Consider the following 6059-nt stretch of genomic DNA (forward strand, 5'->3'; position numbering starts at 1 on the left):
ACTGGGGAGAAAATAGTTTGTTTGCTTGTTACTATTGTTTTCTTTATAAACTACAGATGGAGCCTAAAGTAAGCCAGCTAGCCTTCAAACTGCTTTTGCTATGCAACTGCAAACTAGATCAACGTTGCTTCAATCAATCTCCGGGTTGGTTTGTGAACTGAACATATGACTTGCAAACATCCTAAGTGCCCTAGTGCTAGCTCAATAACCTTATTAGATCAGCCCCTATACTTTGTGTTTACTTTCTATCATTAGCTCAACCTAAGTCCCTAAACTTAGCTGCAAATTGTGGGTGAAAACCAAGCTCAGTCTCGTCCTTGGACCATCGCATTGTCTCTCATTGGCAATCTGGATGCATCACACCTCCCATGTGTAGCAGTTGAGATGCATCCCTATTCTCCTTAAGGACAGGTGTGATGATTGAATGAGACTGTTTTTGCCTCCAAATTTTGGTTTTTTATTCATTATTTTCAGCTCTATTCAGTAGTTTTGTTGTCTATGATCAGTATATCACTGTTGAAACCTTCTTCCTTCACATTATTCAGCCTCCATTGATAAGGAATTGTGAATGTTTTTGACATATTTTTCTTCATTTACAGTCCTCCTTTGCAAATAGTAGCTTAATCAAACTGTCATCTTTTGATTCAAAAGTATCACAACTGTCGTTTTCAGTCAAGAAAAAGAGTGTCGTAAAGTCTTCCTCTTTTAGATAGTCAATTACACTTTTTCCATTATACTTGATTTTGAAATTATTAGTATTTCAAGTGTCGAAAGCAGCTTTAAATTCGAAATCGCAAAGCGTCGTCTTAGTCTTCCTTTCATTTTGAAAAGATAAAATTGTTAGTACTATTGCTTTGAAAGAAAATAGTTCAGATCTATACTTAGTTTTCTTTTTTTCATTCTCACATTAAGGGAGCTGAAACACAAATACATGCATGTGCATTTGCATTTAGACTGCATGTAGAAATTGAATTTAGAAAAGTGCATTTAGTGTGTGCTCTCTGCTCTATGTTGAAAGAATCATATTTTTCTTTCCTTAGTAGCTAGGATTTTCATTGCTAAAAGAAAGTAAATGACTATTTATCATCTTAGCTTGCATATTTAGGAGTTGTACATCTACATCATGCGGTGAACCTTGAAAGAAAAACTTCATAAGAAAGATCAACTATAAAATAAACCTCAATGAACATAAAAACACTTTGGAACCTAACACACAACATCTAGAAGTCCAAGCTAGAGACGTATTCTGTCATTGTAAAGCCTGGTGACTATCGTTTTCATTGTAGGTTGGGTGATTCCTCCTGTTTGATATGACAAATGGCAGTACGGACTTGTGCTCCTACGTACCATCGAGTATATATCAGGAGACCACAATAGGCTGATATCCTTTATCCTTAGGAGGCCGTGTCTGCCGCCCTATCGATTGCAATGCACAGAACACACCATTCGGGAAGATTGACTGTCGTACATAAAGTCCTCGGTAATTTATCTATAATTTACCACTGAGGTGTATATTGTAGTTTTGCGATTGGTTTGGTAATCCCTCTATTTAGATTTCCAGAGTAGTCACTTTCATTCCTTTTCAGACTCCTTAAAAGAAAAGGTCCATCTAAGCACTTGTCACTTCAGGCTCATTAAAAATCGAAGGCGACTAGAGTCATCTTTAGCTTTTTCTCGACTCTTAAAAAATGAAAAAGTAAGTTGTGTCAAAGAGTCATAAAATTTATTTTAATTCGGAATAACATCATTGTTCCCTCATTGGTCTTAGGTTGAGAAAATGGAGTCTACCAATCAAGGATTTCCCCTTGGGGGAAATCCTAGTCCCTTCTCCTCCTGGGGAGATGTTGGTGCTCCACACATGGCTACATTGTCCCTTCCAGGACTCACAATTGGCCTACCAGTATGGCTTCTCTCAACCTCTGTCGTTTAAAACACCGTAAATCCTCAGCAATCAAATCAGCAACCAGGTGATACTGAAGTTGCTCCCCCACCTTCCACTTCGTTTGTTTCTCCCTCTCCTTCTTCTTCTTCGCTTGGTGAAACTAGTAACACTAAAAACCAAGTAACTGAGAAGAATAAGAAAGTGAAGGAGAAGAAGAAGAAGAAGCCAACGGTGAAATGGGGCAACCATGCATCGACTAGCGAAAATCCACATGCTGCACCATCCAAACCCAAATCTCGTTGTGTCATTTGCAAAGGAGACCACTATCATCGAGATTGTCCCTACATCCCATGGATCTTGAGAGACTGGTCTCTTGGCTTGCATAATCCGGTGTCTTCTACCTCTGTCAATCATGTTGAGAGTACACCGTCAACTAGTGAAAATGAAGTCAATGGGAAAGAAGGAAGATCTAAGTTTCCTTGCAGATTGTGTGAAGGCGATCATGCTCTCCACCATTGCCCTTTCCTGGACGAAGCTAAAAGAGTCTTGGATAACCATCCTGCTTCATCGCAGCGACTTCCTCCTGGATACAAGAAACTCTTACCAAGTCCATTGCTAGTTGAAAATCCGACTGAAACACCTCTGTTATTGGTCGAAACACCTATCATCAAAGATAAACCCTCTAAGTCCACACCGGACCAAACTCAATAAGTCAAGACGACAGTTGAACCAGTTTTGTCTTCAGAGAGTCCACCTTCAGATGATACAGTCTCCAAAGAGAATGAGAACGACACCGTTTAAATTCTTTTTGTTAACGCAGAATACGATGAACATGGGGGTAATCTACCCATTCCTCTACCACAGGAGGGGAGCCCCTCAGTTCAAGAGATTCATCCGGCTGTTTATTCGGTCCCTCCTCCAAATAATCTAGTCGTTTCCTTTGATTGGAATCTACCAGCAAGACCCCGCCTACCATCTAATGTACCATTCTGAATCATAGTACAAGCTTACAGAATGATCATGGTCGGTACTATCATAGATGAAGGGGCTTTTGTGAGTATCCTTTCCTCAACTTCTTGCAAAGCACTTGGTTCGCCATCGCTTCTGCCTGAGATTCGAAATCCGTTGGGCTTCAATAAAGGAACCAGTCAACCATTAGGGATCCTTCAAAATTTGCCTATAACTTTGAGAAGGAAAACCGTTCATCTAAACATGAGGGTAGTACAAGCGCTGCTAGATTACAATCTACTCCTTCGGCATGACTACATTTACAGCATGGGAGCTATTGTTTCCTCACTCTTTTGGGTGATGTGTTTCCCGTATGAAGGCAGAATGGTCCAGCTCATAGACCAGCTTTCATTCCCCGGTTCAAACATGGCTACTAGTCAGATGCCATCCCTAAATGGTCTTTTTGCAAAAAGGAATGTCTCATCAACCTCCAGTCCGTCCACCTAATGAACGCAAGTGATTTAGTGAATGTGACTAAAACTAGGGGGCATGTGCCATGGTCTGCTTCAGCAGGAAAACCCCAGATATAAGGTAGGTTTCCTCGTAGGATATATGACTAGTCTGACACACCTGTCCATTTAGGAAAATGGGATTAGTCTGGAAAAGGATTCCCTCGTTGAAGTTTATGTGATTGGAATCTCACACCATTCACCTTTGTTTATTTCGATGGACAGAGCCAAGGGAGTGTTTCCTTTGCTACGCGGATGGAACAATCTTTCTTTAATGCAAGAACTTCCATATGGTAACCTGGAAACTTTATTCTTCTTTATACCTGGGGGCATGCAAACCTTTTGTATGCAAGTGAAAGGTGACCAGCGTAACTCTAACCCCGTAATTTTACTAACTTCAACTGCTTAAGTTAGGTGATTGGTCTGGTCAACCATTCACCTTTGCAAGGGCCAAATGGCACCAACAAAGTAAAGGAGATGTTTCTACGAAACTATCCTACCTAACCTCAGTAGTTCTTTAACCCTTAGGATAGTAGTTGGTTGTTCCTAGCTTGCATACAAAAGGCTCGAAGCAAACTTTCGCATAGGGCAAGCTCCCTAAAAAATGAACATACTAATGAGAGACACCCCTATTATACGACTGGCACGAGTCGGTTTACGTGAAGTTCAAGCTCGTTAAAAAATAAATCTAGCAACGAGCATATGTTCCCCCAGAGTTCAAGCTCATTAAAAAATGAACCCACATTTGGTAAATAACCTTTGTGATTGCATAGCTATCAAATTTTGAACCTTGGTTGTGTTCTTACCATCACCTCCACTCTTTTTTAGTCAATCATACGCCTCCACTTGATTGTTTACCCTTTTGAGGAACAGTTGTGACTAGTGATTCTATTAGCCACCTTCTTTACACTACCATGATTGAAAAGTTCCAAACTTACCTAGAACCAGCTGCTATCCAAAAACGTCACTCGTTCCTCAAGAAACAAGTCTCCTTTAAGCTCTTTTTAGACTCATAAAATATGAAAAGATTGTTGAGCAATTGGCCTCTCCAGCTCGTTAAAGTGATTGGAAGTGCCATCCCTCCTCTATATTTTAATCTTTTTGGACAACGCTTGTCTTTTTCGGCTCGCTAAAGCGATCGAAAAGTCATCCCTTTCGTATTATTTTATACTTTTTCAGACTTAAGGGATTATATGAGTTTCCTTTCCATCTCTTTTTAGAGTCTCTAAAACTGAAAAGGATCGAGTTGTCTTTGTCGTTAAACTCGTTAGAACAATAGTGACAAACTTGTCCATACGGACAAGAGCGAGTTTCACTGTCGCTAGGCTCGCTAAAACATAGCGATAGGTTTGCCCAAAGGGAAAATTATAGAACAAGCATATGTTATCCTCCTCAAGCTTGACAAAAATAAAGAGGTACTGGTCAGCAATGACTGGGGAAGAAGTGAAGAAAACTTGAAGAACTTCATTGGTAGTAGGTCGCTCTTGAACATGACACTTTCACTCCATCAACATGATTGAGTCGGGTTGGGTTATTCCATTCACCGGTCATATCACCATTGGTCCTCCGTACCATCCATTTTGTGGTTAACGCTACCAATCCATTCCAATGTCATTGATATGTTCAAGAGAAGTCGCTCAGAGAATTCACTAACCCAACGAATGCCTCATCCGTTGCAATACCTTAACGCTCCATTCTTTCATGACCGCCACCCTGAACCTTGTATCATCAGATTGTTTTCACCTCCACAAAATCATTTGCTATGTTCTGTGTCGTATATGTGGGATTCATTAAGGCCCTCCTACGACAGGTCACTTCTTGTCGACATCATCTCATTATCCAAGAAATTGACTTAGGAACAACCCTTTCAGTACTTTGAAGCTTGCATGCCTCAATGACAAGTTTCTCACTTCCGGCGACAGGTTTACATCAATGGCCTTCGACCGAAAGATTTTGCGAGGTATTCGACATGAACTCATGTATTCACACCATGCGAATTGTACTGTAGTACCTTGAGGGTCATTATCATTATCAATGATTCCTCTCGCGCCTGTTAATAGCTTACATCATTGGCTGGTAATCAGGTGATGTCTTTCCATGTTTGACATCAAAACATCTTTTCACATGGATCGACTTATACTTCGGGTGAAGATTGAACGAGCTTGAAGACCCCGAATCTAGTTTCATCCATCTGGGCTGCAATATATTCAGGAAAATAAAGACATCAAATGTACACCATACCTGCATAGATAATCATCCAAGCTAAGGGATGATGGCTCTACCAGAATCATCAGTCTTCCACACAGACAGTTGTCTGTCCTATGTACATGAAAATGAATTTATAAAGCTGAGCATGGGAATGCCCGCCTCAGCTAGATCATGAAAATATTATGAAGATAATGCATTGTATTGTATCTTATTACAGGTCACCTTCCAGTTCAAAAAACCTTGGATCCTCATGATAAAGCATTTCACCCGACATCAGAAGATTTACAACCTCATGCTTTAGGGGGCAACTGTTATAAACATATTTGGGCATTGAAACCCCAATCACATATGTCAATAAAAAAAGGGCTTTAAAACCCCTAAAAGCATTGTTTCATACCCTAAAGGATCAAGGTCAACTGATTACATCATTTCCCAGAAGTTCTCCCTGAAAAATTGCTCAAAACTGGTCAAAACTAGACCATACAGACTGCTCCATGCTGAGGGTGCAATGC

The sequence above is a fragment of the Pinus tabuliformis genome, chromosome J, assembly GCF_031772625.1.
Source record: "Pinus tabuliformis cultivar Carrire ecotype Pingquan chromosome J, CPIR1, whole genome shotgun sequence".
NCBI classification, from domain to species: Eukaryota; Viridiplantae; Streptophyta; class Pinopsida; order Pinales; family Pinaceae; genus Pinus; species Pinus tabuliformis.